Genomic DNA, 19,308 nt, shown 5'->3' on the forward strand with positions numbered 1-19,308 from the left:
CAGGTGTGTGGACACACACACACATCATTGTGCTCTGTATGTGTGCATTTGAATAAATAATCCTTGGGCAAAACACCTATTGCTCCCTGTTGAACCTTTGAATGCCTACCTTGAAAAATCACAAAAGGATCAGATACTTAAAGGACCATGGAGCAGAATTCTGAGGTACTTTAAACAGGAGTACAACCAAAGGCAACCTCAAACTCTTTGTCACTTTGGTAACCCAGACTTTGTAGGCAAATACACCCCTTCTTGGACAGGTGTGTGTATATGTAAGCTCTAAGGAATGTTAACACATCCACATCCAGGTGTCTGTGCTTATATTTGCAAGTGTGCATCCATCTTTATTTAACAAAGAAATATGCAGACCACTTACAAACACATTATTATAGTTGGGATTGAAAACATATCACAACCTATAATATATATGTACCCAGCAGGAATTAAGATTGGCTGGTAAAGTCTTTACTGAAGAAAGAGACGGTCGTTAGTTGAGTCCATTTGCTAGTTTTGAATTTAAAGGGAAATATCTAAAGCTTCCCAGCCTATAGCAAGAGGGCAAATAAAACAGTAGTGGCTGGATGCAAGAAGAAAATTGAAATAAACTGCAGACCTGCAATGATTTATACCAAAAGATGAGAGAATGAGGCATAATGGACTGTATCACCTAATAAAGGTGTTTGCTTGGGGAATGCTTGAATTGTCTTTGAAAAAAAAATAATCTAACAAATCTAATTTTGGGGTTTGGAGCATGGAATACTTATAATTCTAATCAGTCATTTCTATTCATAGAAGCATATAAAAAATATAATTCTTTGTACCAACTGTGACTTCTCCACAAGGACTATATCTGCCCCAATGAAGATTATGGAATTTAGGCTTTATTCTACTTTTCTCTCTTTCTAAGAACTAAACTGTGTGGGCTGGATCAATAAAGACTTGATGAATCACAACCCTGATACATAACTTCTCTATACTCAGTGTAATAGGAAGTTTTACCTTGATCAGCAGTTGGAAAGAGGGACTTAAAATTCTGATAAAGCCTCTGGCTGATGGAGACCTTACTGGAGGGAATATTGGGCAATTTCTCATCTGCTTGGAGAGGCTTGGGATGTAATTTCACATCATTAGCAAACTTGCTGAGGGTACACTCTGCCCCATCCTCCAAACCATTAATGTCAATGTTAAACAGGATCAGACTCAGTAACGAACCCTGGGTTGTACTGAATATTACTGTCCTCCAGCTAGACTTTGTGCCATTGATCATGACCCTATTCCTCTGCTACATCCCCTGTTCCTCTCCTAGTATTTTTTTAGTATTTCTAAACATAACCGAATGGCTAATCTCATGCTAGGTGGGGCCTGGGGAGAGGGGAAATGGAACCTGTGTCTTATTTTGGTGTTTTTTACAGCTGCAAGGAGGTAACAGCACCTGTTGGGAGACTGATCTAATCCAACAGATCTGGGTTCAGTACACAGCTTTGCACTGTCCTTGATGAAGTGCCCTAAACTGTGTTTCCACACTACTCAGCAGCCTCCTTTAATCAGCTAACTTCTTTAAAAGGAGCACTCTGTCTAAATCCTAGGGATGTGCAATGTTATCAGTGACACGCTGTGAGAGACTGGAATGTTAATGATTAATGATTCAAACAATTTCTACTTGCAGTAACTGCCCAGGTGGTAGGTGGTGCAGAGGGGGTGCACACCATCACCGGTGGCTACAGGCTGGGTGCTGAGCCCGATAACAGAAGAGGTGGGATGGTGGTTTTTATTGTGCCAATGTCCTTACACAAGTGGCTCAGCTGTGAATACACCCCTCCAGGGAAGTACTGGGACATTCTTGTGAAAGCCTGAAGGTATTTATCCCTTCTAATGGGCCATAATTAACTCAACTACACTGAAGTGATAGGCAACTGCCAGGTCTTAGACCGTGTGGAAGACTCTCAAGGTGTCTCATGATCCACATTATTGTATCTCTCAGTGTAAAACTTCCCATCCCAGGGAAGATACCTGGGTGCTCCCACCTATCCTGAATGTCTATTAAGCCACTGGATTTTGTGTTTTGTGGGCTTCCCCCACACCTGATGGATGAAGACTGCAATCATCACTTTTACCAATGGAAATTCCAATAATCAAGTTTCATCACTGGATCCAAGGGTGGTGACTATATGCCTTTCTACCCTTATTCCTGCTTCATTTTCTTTCTTCCTTTCCTTTCTTTTCTACATTTTCTTTGCTTTGTTATTTTTGTGCTTTTATATTGTTACAGTCTAACCAAAATTGCTACATTTAAAAATTTGCCAGGTACCTCATTCTAGCTTTCTGTTATAAAGTTTGCAAGTAAAACTTCCTTACTGAACTTCCTGAGAATTCTGTTGTTTCTCCTATGCACTGCCCAGAGTAAATCAAACAACCTTCCCCTAAACCCACCAAGTGAACAGGGGCATGACACTTGCATGCTGGAAGAAGGCAAGAAGCTGTGTGGTGGTGCAACATTACCAGGGGCTTTGTGCTCATGCAGGAAACCACTCACTATGCCTGAATAGAGCTCAGTGAACTGGATGTGGTGACTGCTGATTCTCTCAGAGGTCTCCAAACCAAGCCACTAGCATTGGTGCTCACATTCTACTTCTAAAGGGCTTGGCAGAGATAGCCAGAAGAATTTCCTAGAATGTGAAGGGCTCTTTAAAAAAAAAAAAAAGAAAAAAAGAAAAAAGAAGAGATTAATGTCTGTCACAAATAAATGTCTTACTGTAGCCAACTTCCATTTTAGGAGGATGGTGGAAAGTTGTTTCACGTGATCATTTCGAATGGAAAAATTCCAGGTGAAGTTTGAGAATATCAGTACTACCTGAGAACTTGGAAATGTGAAAACTTTTATTTCTACCACTTCTAACGGAGATAATGTGCCTAGAGAGGCATACTTGCATTTCCCATTCCATTTCATGACTCTGCCAGTTCATTTGCTATCTGTTAGGCAGGAATCAGTGTTCTGTCAGAACTATGTTTCTGTTTAGTACTCAGAAAACAGCTGGGCCATGCTTTTTCCAGCAAGAAATCTAGTCCCAGATAGCCAAACCTTTTTCATTTAAAGTGCGGATTAATTCATTACTTTTCCTGTGTTCCTGAAACTACTGAGAAACTTCTGGCTTGGAATGAAACTCTGCAGAAATCAAAATAACATTTTTCATGACCAGCAGATTATATCAGTGTTCAGCAAACTGCACTGACCACTAAACAGATTTTCAGCTGGAGTGTCAGGCAAGGGTTTGGACTTGCAATGATTTGCCTTAATATCCTGTAATGTATTCCAGCTTTGGGAGGAAGGGTTGTTGTATGGTGGTTGGTAGGACTGCATAGAGCTTTATGTGCAGCGTGTTAGAGTTCATGCTTATTTGAAAAACTGTTACAGATCTGGTATCATAAAACGTCCCTAGATATCACAAGAAAAAAGTAGATTCTAAAATGAGTTAAGATTATAGCTTATGGTATGGTACTGCAGATCCTTGGTAGAGTCAGCTTTTCCTTAAATCAAAGAGTGCCTCAGCATTGGCCCATGTGCTGAGGGCATTATTCTTGAATCAGTACATCAGTAGTTTAACATACCATAACACTAAGAAATGTAACGATGATGATAATTTTCTACTATATTAGTTACCAGAACCCTGTGCATTTTACAAGAAAACTGCCAGATATAAAGATTGTTACAGTGAGATCTTCTGAGGATTTATAGGCTGGTGGTAAAGAGTGCTCTTAGTGAGAAGAGAACTAGTACAAGTGGGAGTGATATTTGCCCTGGAGTAAAACTTGTTTTCCCCTTAAAGAAAAACAAGAACAGAACAGTAGAAAAATAACAGAGATATATGCTCACAGGTATACTGGAGGGAAAGGCTGAATCAAAGGAGCCAGGTTCCTCCATTTAGTTCAACTTCTGGTTTGATTTTTTGCCAAGACTCTGATACCTCCAGATATTGTCCACCAGAATTTTTTTCAAGCAGCTGCTACAAGACTATGGATGATTTTGATCCCACTTTTGATCTGAGTAACTGAAAAGTTTGTCTACATAGCCCAGAAGGAACCTGGGCTCAGGAAGAAGCACCATTATCTGTTGATAATCCCAATACAAAAGTGTCCTCCAGAGATCTGCTGCAGCCACCCTCCTGGTCTTCTCTCTGTTTTCACTGTGGCTTCTGTCACTGTCTGTTTCCGGCTGGCTGCTCTCAATGTGAGCTCCTCTGTAATTCTTACTACCTCATAGAAGGTTCTGTCTTGCTTCACATACCTGTCTCTTCATCATGTTTTGCATCTCTGCTAGGAATGTGTCTCATCATGCTTGTTTCTTCTTTTTCATTTCTCAAGTCTCTTGTGAGACTCATTAAGTGAAAACTGTGTTAATCTTTCACTTTACAGCCTGGTTTAAAGTAACCTATATGTTACATTCACTGCTGTCTCTCAATCTTTAATTCCAAATATTTTTATAAAAGTCATTTTGAAAGGTGTTACACAGGATGAGTTTTGCTGTGTAGTCTTACTGCACACAGCAAGAGCGACTTCTTCCCCTTTGCTTTATGGGTTTAATACTTTTATTTTTTTTTTCCACATCTCAAACAACATGACACCACCTTTGAAGTGGATAACAATAAAGGAACTGGATTGAGAGTGATTTTTGTGGTGACAGAGAGAGCGCTTAACCCCAGATTATTTTGAAGTGATTCAGATAATGTCTTCTTACCATTTCCCTAGGGAGATATCCTAACACAAACTGACTAAATCTGTACCGGACAGTTGTCATGGCCCAGAGTTTATCTGTGTACCTCAGCGTCACTTCCAGCCTTTTGAATGGGGACTGGTGGTAGTGCATCTTTCCTGTGGTGCTCAGCAGTCTCCTTCCTTAGAGAAAAGAGGTGTTGGTTGCTCACCCTGGTATCTTGCCAGAGCAGATGTACCAACCTATAAACCTTGTGCACAGGTACAAACAACCCACAACTAATCTGCAGTTCCCATGTGATTTTGACACACCATTTTCAGTTAAAACCTTCTGGGTTTGGTCATGTGTTTATTTTTAATGAGTTCTGAAGCAAAAGCAAAACCATTCTGGAAGATTTTCTGTATTGAGTCCTACAAAAACTAACAGAGAACAATTCTGAAAATCCTTTCTATCTATTTTGCATTCAGACCCAAGGTAAACTACCAGCCATTGTCCATCTGGCTGCAATATTGAAGGGGAAAGAAGTGAGAGCACTGCCCAGGGAAGCAGCTTTGAGCCTGCTTGGCATCCATGAGGGTTTCAGGCTCCAGACCTTCTGCTGTTTTCTACCAGGAACATTACTCATATCCTGCATGCTTCTTCTTCACCTTGGATTTTACGTTCTTTAGATGCCGGTACATCTATCCTAAACCCAGCCTTCCCAATCATTTAGACATCCTTCCCCAGAACTGCAGCAATTGCATAGCACTTGGGTTTACTAGCTTCTGTGCAAACATATGCTAATTAATTATAACTAATTGCACATACTCAGGGTTTTTAATCCTTTTTTTCACACCTCAGATTCTCCAGATTCCTAATGTCTTGTTTGTTTTTAAAACCTATTTACTAATTAGGGAGGGGAAGGACTGGGGAGAGGGGGTACTATGGTACAATACACCATTTTTGTGTAACAGAAAGTTTATTTCAGTTACATTTTAAAATTTTCAACATTTAAAACAGGATTGGGCTGAATAAATTACTTGGCTTCTCCCTACTGTCAACATCTTATATCAGCTAACAGGGTCAGCTCCATGTCTGCAGAGGTCTGGTTAACACCTCCATTCCCTGCAGGATTGCAGGGTCCTTTTGACAAGCCATAGGACCAGCTACTCTGTTGGACCCTGCTGCTTGCAGGTGTCCCAGGAAAATCTCTCACATGGCACTTTTAAATCCAACATCAGCAGAACCCTGATCTGAACACCAGGATTTTGCAGGTCCAGGCTTGAGAGACAAAAGCAAAGAGATTGGCACTGACTCATCCTGGCACGTTAAAAAAAATTACTTTCTCCTTAATCAAGTGTGAAAGCTAATTCAGATAAAGTGTGTGACAGTAATGAAATGGGAGAAAGAGTTTCTAATTAGAATGTCAGCAAGATAACACAAACCAAATCCTAAACTCCCCACCATTAAAGTTTCCCCACGGAGCCCTCCTGCCATTGTTCCTTTCTCTTTCTGACTGCTTTTTAATAACAACTTCTGTGTGGCCTTTGAAAATAATCCTCTCATTAGAGGTTTGCTTGAAATATGCAATCAATTTATTAAGATATTTTCTAGGAGAAATTAGCAGGTACAACAAAGCATAATTATTCTGGCACTCATTCATTTTTAAAACCATAGGCTGACCAGGTGCCACTGTTGCTTCTGCCAACCTCAACAATCAATTGGATGGCACCAGAATCACAGCCATATGCCAATTAATCCAGGCTAGGCAGGCAGCAGCATTTTCAAGGAGACTGAAAAATTAGAAATTATCTGCATATTTATTCATAAGTAGTAGTCTTTGAAATAAGAGGAATTGGATCTTTGATTTGGTAATTTTTCTACTACTGTTTATATATGTTTGAGTGTCTGTGTATGTGTTTTTTGATCCCTGAAGAGAATACTGATTCTTTATTGAACTCAAAAAAGTAAAGATTGAGAGGGAAGACAAAACATATCATAAATATTTCTTTAGGTTTAAGATCAACACATAATAAATTATGTAATAAATGGTGGAAAGCTTCCTCTACCGAAAAGGAAGACCATAACAGCAGGGAAAATGAGTTCAACTGTGTGGCATGAGAGACTCAAGATAAAAGAAGCATTTTGAGCATTTTCATTAATATTTTAGTCACATTGTTCAAGATAAGCCATGTAGGGGGAATTGCTAATATCCAGTAACTCTTCATTGGTAACTGAGAAATGAGCTTGGTATATGTGGGCTACGTTCTGGTTAACAGACATACTCATATGAATTGCCAAGTATGACTGGAAGTAAATGGCTATCTGAGAGAAATATATGGAAATAGGAGAACCCAGATATTCCTCCAGGATGGAAAGTCCTTTCATGGCAGGACAGAAGCAAGCAAGAGAAATGGTGCTGGGGATTTGTAAGAGGAAGGCTTCTTTTTGAGAAGAACAGGACATTATCAATAAAGGAGTTGATGCCAAGGCTGAGAGCTTTGTTGTAGCTGTTCAACAAAGAAGAAGAAGAATAAAATTATATCTGTTGTCAGAAATATCTCTGAAACATCCCTTGTCATCAGAAAAATTACATTTAATATATAACTTTAGAAAATTTAGAAAACAATTATCTTTCTTTTCTCTCTCTCTTCCCTGACCCCCCCCCCCCCCCCAAGTTCTATGTGGTTAAAGCCAAAACCTGAGACTATGGAATGCAAAAAGAAAAAAGAAAATCGGCCTTTTTCCTGGATCCTTTCTCAGTGAACTCTATATTTTGGTTTACACCTCAAAATTAATTTCTTCAGCCTGGCAGAAATGTAACCTTGCCACCTTGCCAAATTTTTGGAAAGTGTACCACCTCACTATTGCAGTAAAAAGTAGAGAAGAATCTGAAATCAGCTGGTCACTGCTGATGTTGCATTGCTCAGAAGACAAAAAGATAATGCAGCTGGCTTTCTCTGAACTGTTGACAATGTAATGTTTCCAGCAAGCTAATCAGAAATGACTCAGGAGACATACTGAGAACACATAATGGAAAGTATTCATTTCTGCAGTGTTGCTTCTCACAACCAATCAGATTTTAAAATGATGCAGAAATTAATAGCCTCAGTAACAATGTGACTGTGAGTATAAACTCAGCAAAGTCAGCCACAAAATGCTATTTCTACCATCGCTTATTTTTTCTCTCAAAGGTCTTCCTTATATAAGTAGAAAGAATATTATACTCTAACTTTTGTTGTTGTGAATTGCCTTGGCAACTCAAAACACATAATTTTTCTGGTGAATACTGGTCAGAAGACATGCGCTTCAGTAGAATAATTTTTGAATTAAAGTATGTGAAAATCTGTTGAGTGCTTGTATCAGTTACTTTGATCTTTTCTGAGAAGCTGTGCTCATACTGAGTAGCTGCCTACTAAACACTGAGGCTGTGCCTTATCTGTTGCATAAATGAGATGGTGGATTGCATTACAGCTGCTAGCAGGGCCCTATGTAGGGAAGGCTGCTAGTCCTGAGGAGTGGTTATTTCACATGGCTTACTCGAGTATGACATGCTTAGGATGTGTTACCTAGGAGGCTAAAGTCCCACAAATATTTGTACAGTGTGCATGCACAAAACATTGTACAAATGCCTATTGAAAACCAAAATGGGATGAATTAATAAGTACTGTTACAAGTACTACCTCCCTGGGGAGATTTAAAGCAGAAGCTTGAAGGAGAAGTTGGTTAAATTTGAGCTTCCTGAGCTATCTAGTACTGTAAATGGAAATTGTCAGCTGCAAATGGTAATGTCACGGGAAGTAACCACACACCATCATATTGCCCCCTTGCTGTCAGTGTACTGCAGATCACTGCATCACTTTTGTACATGGAAGGCCCAATTCTTGCTAAGCTTCCATGTCACTGAGGTCCAAAATGTAAAATTCAGACATTTAAAAAGTGTGAGTGGGCTTAAGGAAAACACAGGCTAAATGAAAGCTACATCAAAATCTTAGGTTTCATTAGAAGAAAAAAAAAAAACCAACTCAAAAAACCCAAAGGATTCTATTTTTACCTGCAAATTTATTCTATATTTTTCTTTGTTTAAAGCCAGACTACATCTTCTGCCAAGATTTAATCTTGTCCTACTGTTCCTCTCATTAATACCTCTCTGTGCTTTCAGCTCTAAATTAGGATTCACTCTGTTCAAAGGTTATTCTCATCTTCCTTGCACCTCTGTGTAGTGAACACAATTTCACTGCAAAGAAGGAGTTGCATTTAACCAGCTGATTCCCAAAGAGATCCATCAGGGTACATTCTGAAAGAAGAAATTCCACAAGTATACTTGCACTCATACTTTCTCTCTGACATTCCTTTAACCTGACTTTCCCCTCAATACAGCTATACTACATTAATCAATCCATCTGCCTGTTGATTTATCTCATCCATCTGTCCTTCCCTGGCATCCATGTAATACATTCATGTATTAGTCACACACATAGGGTCATCAGTCAAATCCTCCCTACCAGTGTTTCTATCAGTCAGCTTTTTCTGTATGTTTTATCCAGTTAATATACTGGTGTTCATGCATAGTGAACTATTTTATCTTTACACATTACACATAACTGTACTTTTTTTCCATGATTAACAGCAGTAGATATTAAAATATTCACTGAGTTAAAGTCAGAAAAGAAGACAAAAGGAAGGATTTTTTTTTTAATGTCTGAAAATAGAAATGCTTATGGCAATGAGAACTAAACAAAAATGCATCTGCTCCCTCCTCATGATGCAATGTGAGTCTTCTCTCCCCATTTTCCTACCATAATTTTTAGGACTTTGACTAAACATACTGAACATACCATTTTTCAGCAGAACAAAATAAAAGCAGAAGTTACACAAATATAGAACTTAGCATGTCCTTTTCTCCTATCCTGCAATGGACACCTGTGACTATAACAATGTAGGTCTACTACTGTAAAGTATGTGAACCCTGACAGTGTGCCCCAGCCAAACCATCTTTAGCTGTTCTTAATCAGAGCCCTCAGGAATTCATCAAGGTTATGGAAATGTAAACTGCGCTAAATTGGGGGAAAAAAAGCTGAGAAGCAGAATACCAAACAGCGAGAAATAGATAAAGAAGAACTGTGCCACCCTGGATTAGAACCAATCATGTTTTTTGAAAAGTGCATGCAGAACGCATGGACAAAATAGAGGGACCAATCAAGTAATGCGTGATCATGTGTTCAGTAGTTGCAAAATGCATAAGTAGAGTGTAGTGTAAACAATAAATGTCATCTGCAAAATCATATTGATTCATTGTTCAGAAGTCCTGAGCTCCCACAGTCTACAATAAATGAAATTTTTGTTGATTTGAGAAGATAAAAAAAGAGAACTGGTTGCTGTGTGCCTGAGAATAGGGGAGGACACAAGCAAACACAGGAGTGTCAAGCTGGGCTATGTAGTTTGTATTATAGATTTTACAGGATCTCACACAAAGCTGTGGAGATACCAGTGACCTTCTGTGTAGCCTTGCAAAACTGTCCATTTTTTTCCATGCTGAGCTTGAGACAAAAGAAATAGTTTGTAAAAAACTGAAGAAAATACCAATTTAGAGAAAAGAAATTATGACAAGATTGGAAGGTGAAAAGCATTTGATCATAGCCTGATCCATTCAGAGTAGCAATGGAGATGGAAATAAAGCAACAAAAGATGGAAAGGAAGAACTAATTCACTGTAACAGAAGATGAAGGGATAAGAAGAAATAGTTGAAAACTGTGGGAGGGAAAAATTAAGTTTGATACCAGCAAAAGATTCTCAAATTAAATTCTTATGGTAGAGTCACTAGAATTAGATGGAGTGTTAAGGGAGAGGAAGAACTGACCTACTTTGTGAAAGAAATTGGACAATAATGAGAAACACGTGTAGGAATAGGACTCCGAGTATTCTAGGCACATTGAATGAAGTTATTTGTAGCTCTTAGTGCTCCAGGTTTTCATGCATTGGGACATGGAAGTCTGTTGGGACCTAAAAGGACAGTTACACTGTACCACCAACTTCCTGATTGCATGTCTGGCTTTAGTACAGTGGGCAGAAACTGTTTTACGTGCACATCTCTTACCCTGGTTTCAAAGGACACCTCAGGCATAGGGATACAGAGCACCCTGGCAGACTCAGGCCTGGTCCCACTGTGGGTGCAGTTGTTATCCTATGACACAGCAAGGACCAGCCAGTAAACCTGGTAAGGAAATCATCTCACTTGATTTCACGCATTAACACCATGAATGTCTATTGATTGCACTGAGCTCCTGTGCAATCACTGGAGAGAAAAACGCTCAGGTCATCTCCCCCAAATGCAGATGCCAGAAACAGGCTGGATGGATTCCTACCCTTTCTGGTTTTTTGACTGAGGGCAGGACCTAGGCAAGGGGCTCAGATTTGACATGTGCGTCATATATATTTAGGTTCAGCAAGATCAATCACACTGCTAGCATAAGAGAGCCCTTGCAGGCCATCCAGGTGGACAAGTCCAGCAGATCTTCTTTGTGATCTTCAGGTTCATAATAGCCTCCTTCTTGGGTCTGTGTCAGGTTGCTTGGACTACTCTCTGATCATCAGGAGAACTAGTCTGCACAAAGGCAGAGCTATGGCCTGAGACATTTGCAATCTAAGGTAAGAAGTTCTAGAAGAAAAAACCAGAAAACACTGAAGGGAAGACATAGATGTGAATGTCGTCACTAAGAAGAGCTAAACAAAATTAATTACTTTCTTCAAAATTCAGTTTGAAAATATTGTTGCAGAATATGAAGAAGGCCAAATGACTCTCCTAGCTTTTTTTATTCCTTCTTTACCATCTTGCAGTGTCTGCAGCCCAAGTGGAGGAATGGCTAAGATCCATCTTCTCCCAGTTAAAATTAGAAGGTGGTGTCACAGCATGAATCAGGAAATGTGCTTGGGGTTATTGGGCTGCTCTGAATTGCCAGCAAAGGATTTTCGTTTGTTGTTTTTTCTAAAGCATTTCTTTTATTCTTTGTTTTATTTTTATTTTTATTTTCTTTCCCCATAAGGCTTCTGGTGCATTTGGAAATTTGATTATGTATGAAGTCTTGTATGATAGTTAATTAGCATTCAGGAGGAATACTTCAGTCTATGCATATTATTTGCACAGGTTAAGTATTCCTGATAAGACTTCTCAAATCAGACAAGCTGAATTTAACTTAATTAGACCTATGAATACTCAAGGAGAAAGTAAAACGAAGCTTGCCCAAGCTTTTGTACTGTGGAAATGAGGAGAAGGTGGGTGAGGGCTAAGTGTGCAGGAGGCAAAATCACCCCCAATCACAAAATAAAGAAGACAAGAAGAGAGAGATGTCATTAAATGCTTACAGCTATTCCTGAGCTTTCACTGTAGAAAAGAATGGGGAATGACAAATCTTTTAAGTCATCTTCACCTAAGGAACAAACCAGGAATTTTATTGGGTTATTTTTGGAAACAGAATTAAGATGTAAGTGGACAGAAATACGTTAATTGCTAGCACCTCCAGGAACCCGTAAAAGTATGCCTGAAAAATCTGCAGTGTCATTGCAACCAGCCGTTTTCATGGTTTTTTTTCCCTTTTCCTAAAATTAAGGCAAACAAAACCAGTGTAAATAGGACCGTGTTTCATTGTGACATGTTGTTTCATCAGCGTCAAAGTGTTCTGGGAGAATATGTCAATTTTGATGAAATTTTCATTGAAAAGGGGCTGAAACAAATCACTTCAGCTGTCTTGTTTTATTTCTGTTATGTCAAAACATTTTGTTTTGCTGAAGTAAAAACATATCATTTTGACTACACCATTTTGATTAATTGGTTTTCGTTATACACATATTAATTTTTTGTATTGGATTAATATGAGATTTTAAATAGCCTACTGCACTGAAGATTAAAGATTACGCTACAGTGTTTTCACATTAACAGAATAAAATATTTTGATATAATTCAATGAAATATTTCAGCATCATCAAATCAAAATAACTTTACAGCATCAGAACATTTTGGTAGTTCCAAAAGCCTTATAAACTGGTGTAGCTTTCAGAAGTGTGGCTATAATACAGTTTTATTTGAAGCCAAGAGAAAATAAATTTTTTAAAAGCTGCCTCCTGCCACTAGAAATCAGACGTATCAAGCGCAAGAGAATTCTTCCTTAGAGATACGCTTCCACCTGCCATTGGGGTAATTAAGTATGGAATATGTGATGCAGAAGATACTAAGTTCAGAAACCAGCAGTGCCATGTCTGGATACATGCTGCTGTCTGTACATCTGGTCATCAGTTATTAGGGTAGGACCTCTGCTCCTCTCTACTCAGGTAAATGCCTACTAAGAAAAATTAAGAGTGAGCAAAGGATTTCCTTTAGTGGATTGGCTAGCCTTTACTGCTTGATATGTTCTGCTTCCAGCTGTATCAAACACCTGTGAAAACAAGATATGGAACGGAAATTGTTACAAATACTGATATAGCCAAAACCAGAAATAAACACAGGGGAGCGATGACTGAAGGCTACAGGAAGAAAAAGGAGAAAGTGGTCATGTTCCTCTTGAGTTTTTTCCACTGGCTTTTTTCTTTTTCTCAATTTACTTTGAAGTTCTGAATAAGATATACTTTATTAGTATAAAATAATGATCTTTAAATAATAATGATAACCGAACACTATGGCTAAAGCCTAATGCCTTTAATCACAAACAAATACCAAGCCCTTGATTAGTTCTTGCACTGTTATCTTTACTACAGATACACAGGTACATTTTGAGGTAAACAAAGGGGTTTTAAAGGCAGAAGGGCACACTCCTGAAAACACAGACTAAGGAAGCCTATCTGAGAGAGTCACTGTGTGGTCACCCTGTCTCCAAAGCTGTGTGTGAGCATTCACTTGTCAAAGCAAAATATAGAAAGTACATCTTCAGTTTCTGTGTCAGTGCTCTGAAATGTTACAAAAGCCTCTATAAAATGTGAAATATAGACATTTCTCAACAAATTGGCAAATGTTCAACAAAACCCAGAAAACAGTCTTTAAAACAATGCTTGGTTTTTGAGGTTATTTTTCGTTTGTATATTTTATCAACATTGCACATTTAGGAAATATATAACCTGTGTTCATAAATAAACCACTGTGGTAATATGGTGTAACTGTAATAATATAAAGGGAATTCTCCTTGACCTCCCAAGACAGACAGTCTTGTATCCTGAAACCTGAGAATGGTGATATTTTCTTTTGAGATATTTTCCTGGATAACAGTCAGCAGATGCTAATCTTGTGCTTATGCCTGCAAAATCCTTTCTTCAAATTTACAAAGCTTTTTGTCTCATTGAGTGAAATAACACAGTGAAACTGCAAGTTGCATAATAAGCAGATTAATTTTACTGATTGCTATGTTGGAAAATAATGCCATTTTTTCCACTGTAAATCTGTTGCCTTTAAATGTCATTGAGGACTCCCCTCACATATTTTGTGAATATGCTAAGTTTTCTAATGTAGGGCATGTTTATACACAGGGATGTTATCTTCTTACCTTCTTTTCACGATTGGGACACCTTTGACCACTCACTACCAACAATCATCATTAAATTGTTGTAAGACAGAATATGCTACAAAAGGGAACTTCTGCAGTGGTTTTGCTGCCTGTCTGTCTCAGTTCTCTGTTGTGGCTTGACAAATCTTCTACAGGAAAAACTTTACCTAACACTGTATAGCTGCTTCCCTCTTTCACCTGCTCTTTCTGCTCTGAAGCAGCACTCTCTGCTTTACAATTCCTTAAGACACATGGGGAAAAAGAGAGAGTATGCCTTTAATGATGACAAACACCCAAATGTTTAAATTTGAGATTCCATCAATGAGTGAATTTTATCAATTAAAAAAAAAAAGACAATAGAATACAACAGCCCAGTCATAACCCCACTGTTGTTGACAGACATTTAATTTCTATCAGGTGTGGAGAATTAAATAGCATCCCTATTCCTTCTACAAAAGGTGAATAACAGTGCCGAAAGTTAGTTATTTAGAAGTGGAGCAGAATGATTGCCTTATTCCAACTAACAGCAGTGGAAAAAAACCTAAAACAATAAAATGAGAAATTTGAGGTAAGGGATAATGAATGAATTTAGTTGCTTTCATAGTAAGCTCCTAAAAATGATAGTAATTTTGAAGTAAGAAAATTTCAAGTTTGCTAAGCTTCTTGTTTCTACTCTTCCAGTGAGGAACAGTGTGTGTAAGGTGGTGTTTCTGAGTCTTTCATCTTTTAAGAGAGAAAGTCTTTAGTATAGCTGTAGCTGTGTAGAAAATATAGCAGATACAGCAATCTGCTGGGGAAGGTAATTAAATATAAATGTCAGTGGATTTTGAAAGAAAAAAGAATCTCAAAACTACAAAAAACCCTCCCAAATCAAAATGAAACACCAAAAATCCCAAACAAACAAAACTCCCAAACAAACAAAAAAACTCTAACAAGAAAATCAAATGTCAAACCTAGACACTAGAAGAGTACCTTTTAGGAGTAGAAAGGGTGTGGAGGCTGAGATGAGAAGGTGATAGAAGATCAGTACACTCAGCCTGAGGTGAGCTCAAGTTTTACTGACGCCAGCACTTGTTTGAGTAACTGTCCTGCTGGGCCTGGCTGGATGGAGTGCTGCTGTGTGCAACAGATCTTTGCTTAGAGGCACTTGGAGAAGAATCTGATGAAGTATGATGCTATAAAGTCAGCCTCTGACCCTTTTTTGCAGATTTCCAAAGCTCTTTACCTGGGCAAAGCGTTTCAGACATGCTGCAGTAGTGCCCTAGCTAAATCTAAGCCTTTGACCTGAGAGATCTCCTGGATTAACCACACAGCCAAAGTAGCCTGCTAGGCAGGATTTTATTTTAGATGCTCAAGGCTGAAGCTAACAAGGTCAGGAGGTGTGAGCTTATTGGGGATTAACACAAAATGCAGAGGCAAATTCTACAGTTAATTTTCTTTGCAAGTTGATGATATTAATAATGCAGGAGATGTACCCAAAGAGACATAGCATTAGTATGACAAAGCATTATTTGCTCAGAAAAGGGACTATCTGAGCAGTAAGGACAAACAAAGGGGAAGTGAGCTTCACCTGTGTCAAGCTTCCCCCTGCTGGCTGCTGTACCATCCTAAGAGAGAAGCAGGGCAGAGACTGGAAGAAACCAGTTCCACTGCCAGTTGAAAATCTTTCTCCATGTACACAGAAAAGCATAAACTAGAGAGCCCAGTAGCCAGGAAAACACTAAAGAAGCCCGGAGGTCTGGCTGCTCTGATTCAGGCAGCTTCACACACAAAAAGGGTAGAGAGTGAGCTCCTCACTCAACGGAGCTACTCCTGGGCTAGTTGTCAGGCACGCAGGCAAAGAAGGAGAGAGGGGACTCTCCATATAGGTTCTACGAGGAAGTTCACTGACACAAAGGGACTAAGGATGAAGAGCCAAAAACATCCGAGGCTCTGGGGATTTTATATTGAGGGATGGAAAGGCAGGGATGAGGGATACAGCCAATGGGAGAAAGGGAAGAAGGCGGGGTTGAAGCTGAGGGAACCAATGGGAACAGCACATAGGCGGGAACAAGGGAAGTAACCAATAGGATGTCGAGGAGCACAGAACTTTCTAGAACTAATACATAATTAACTAAGGGAAATGAATATTTACAGCTTAATATGTAAAACAGGGAGGGGAAAACATTAACCAATCATTTTGAAATACACAAATCACTAAACTGGAGGATGATGGGTTCTCACCCTGACCACGAGTGTATTGTTAGACATTGGTGCCTGATCACCATAGGTTGTTACAGTTGTACCTTCCGGGGTCAGGGTGGTTGCAGCCACCTGCACTGCCACATACACTTTGATGGTTTTAGGCCTTTCTTGGTGCTAAGTAGTTCACATGTCCTGTTATAGAAAGGAACGTGGCATGTTTGCTCAGATTAGCAGCACAGTGTCAGGGAAAAGGACGTAATACCAAACCCTGAGGGCTAGAGGTAAGTGCGTGCTGCTCTCTGAGGAGATCTTTTTAACATGCTGTGGTATTTTAAAGAAGAAAAGCTCAAGATTCTGGTTTGCATTCTCTCTTTGTACAATGAGGATAGTTAAAAGGAAAGCCTGCCTGAAGGAGGAGTGATGAGCTTGGTCATGTAAGGCGTAGAGGCCTGAGCATTTGGGAGTCCAGGCTCTGCTAGAAGGACATCAGGAAATTTAGCATGATTTGCTGTACCAAGCTGCCTCCAGAAGTCCCTGCTGCCCCTTTTATATTACCAACAGTTTGACTCAGGAAATGACTCTTCAATTCTTTTGGACTCCTGTCTTCCTCACATCTCTTCCTGCATTCTCTTCCCTGTCCCTGTGCATTTGGGTCTGATCCTGGCCCTTTGGCCCTGCCTAAATGACTCTTTGCCAGCTCTTTTCTTTGGAGAGTGGAGCATGTTACAGGTATGAGCATGGTACCTCACTGCTGTATAAGGTCCAAATTAAACCTTTTTGGGTGAGAAAAATAGATTTGAATCGGATGAGTTTCAATGCATGGCTAGTTTTCTTGGAGCCATTTTTTTATTAATGGTGTCATGACAAAGGAAGACCCTTTGAGCATTCTGCCAAAGCAACATGAAAATGTATTATGAGACTATTATGGTTAGGAAATCTTCTTGGAATGGGTCAGTTTCTTCATGTGATTGAAAAATTAATCCAGCTCTACACAGTTTTCAGGTTTTATGGAAAGCTGTCCATATTGTATGTATAAAAATCAACTAAGAATGAGGGAAAAAAGAGAAAATCCTCTGAAATACGTAACAGGATTCAAAATTTGAAGATGGGGGGAAAAAGCTTCCGTTTTACAACTAGGACGTTGTTTAATACCTTATCTGGAAATCATTATCTGGAAGTACATTAAATTAGAAAAATGAATGGTAGACACCCACAGAAATCTTGAGGCCCTACCACACAGTCCATTCACTGGTTGTCAGTCTTGACCCAAATCTAGATTAGCTCTCAGCACTACCTTACATGCTTCAGGATAATAGCAACTGGAGGGTGAACAGCCTGCTTGAAAGGATATGTCCCTGTCCTTTCCTTTGGCCTCTATTGCCAGAAGGAGTTGGCAGCTACATTTTCTGGGAGAAATCTTAGCAATTGGTACTCCCTTGTGCTACAAACTCAACTGCCTTAGTGTTGCCCATGTGTCAAATACTCCTCCAAACTTTGCAGTTCTCCTCTGCTTGTAGAAAGAGCAAGTGTGTTAACAAGTACAGTTGCTGTTGGGTTTGAGGGGTTCTAACAAAGTAACTCCGAGAATGAGCTTCTCTCAACCCATGATCCACACTCAAACAGCTGTGGAGATAACTGTTTTGTCACAGTGAATGTAACATTTTCCATTTTTGTTGATATCTTTCTGTCTGTGTTTTAGTTACCATACTTATCCAATACAGAAGTATTTTCCTTTGAAATGTTACAATTTACTTCGCTGAGGGATTCTTTCTGGACTCTTGTGTATGATAGAATAAGTAATTTTTGCCTTCTTTTGAGATTAAGAGCCCAAGTGCTGTAAACAGCCATAAAATTTCTCCTTTTACTAAAAAGCATGAGATGGCTGCACTGAAAAATATGAGCAAAACATGCAGTCTACAATAATTCTGCACCATCAGGTAGGGAGGAAAAACAATTCCTTGCCTTGCCTGTATGTGGACACACACTACAATGTTGCATCTTCAGCAGCCTGAAACAAATGAATTCTCGATATGACCTGAAAGCTGGTAACAGGAAGAAAGCCTCCAGAAAGGGTTGTTAACTTTGACTTCTGTTAAGGGTAAGTCACTTTCAGGCAGAGGGATGGATTTTGCTCTCTAGTCCCAATGGTGGGAGCCCTGACAGTCTAGGACCACAATGCTGTCTTAGCTCTTCAAATACAGTATAACTTCAGCCCACAAAAAGAAAAGCACAAAAAGTCAGTACAGAAATTGTTAGGGAGAGTGGGAGATGGATTTCTTAGCAAGTAAACTAAGGATTATCAAAAACATTTCCATGACAGGATGACCACACACACTTGCACCTTAAATAGCTAAGGGGAGTGAACCAGTCTCAGGGCTTTATAGCGAGTGATGGCACACGAGGATGAATCCAAACCTTTTGTTTCCCTTTCATGCTTCACAATGGTTTCTTCTAAAGATGAGCACCTACAGAATCAGCTGGGGCTGGGAACAACACACATTGCAATGAATCTGGGTGGCATTTGTAATTAATGGAAAGCAGCAACATGTGAAAGAAGATAAAAAACTAATGAAAATGTCAATAAAATATTTCAACTGTAGCAAAGGTAAGTTGATGAGGAATTTTATTTTTTTTATTTATTTTTGAATTTGCGTTCAGACTGATTTGTCTTTGCCAAACCATAGTCTTGCTCTTATGCTAGATGGACAAGGAAAGAGAAGAAGTATTAGTACAAGAAAACCCTGGTGTTTTTGCAGCAAAACAGGTTGTGATTTCTCAGGTTTGATGAAACTGATACTGTTTTCCTCATTTTGACAACGTCTCTTCTGATTAGAGCCTAGCAACTTGGTAATGGCCTTTACAATCTGACGCAGATGTTAAACAAAAATAAAAGTTGAGAATGTCAAGAGG

General features: G+C 39.2%; 1 long non-coding RNA gene across 1 annotated transcript; it reads left to right on the forward strand.

Annotated features, from left to right (window-relative positions):
- Positions 1–1,513: 1,513 nt before the first annotated feature.
- LOC121662091 lies at positions 1,514–19,003 on the forward strand. Its single transcript, XR_006015176.1, has 2 exons — positions 1,514–18,496; positions 18,856–19,003. It is a non-coding gene; the product is annotated as an uncharacterized LOC121662091 (long non-coding RNA).
- Positions 19,004–19,308: the final 305 nt, after the last annotated feature.

The sequence above is a fragment of the Corvus kubaryi genome, unplaced genomic scaffold, assembly GCF_017639235.1.
Source record: "Corvus kubaryi isolate FWS band 111438036 unplaced genomic scaffold, C.kubaryi_AGA036_p1.0 37232, whole genome shotgun sequence".
NCBI classification, from domain to species: domain Eukaryota; kingdom Metazoa; phylum Chordata; class Aves; order Passeriformes; family Corvidae; genus Corvus; species Corvus kubaryi.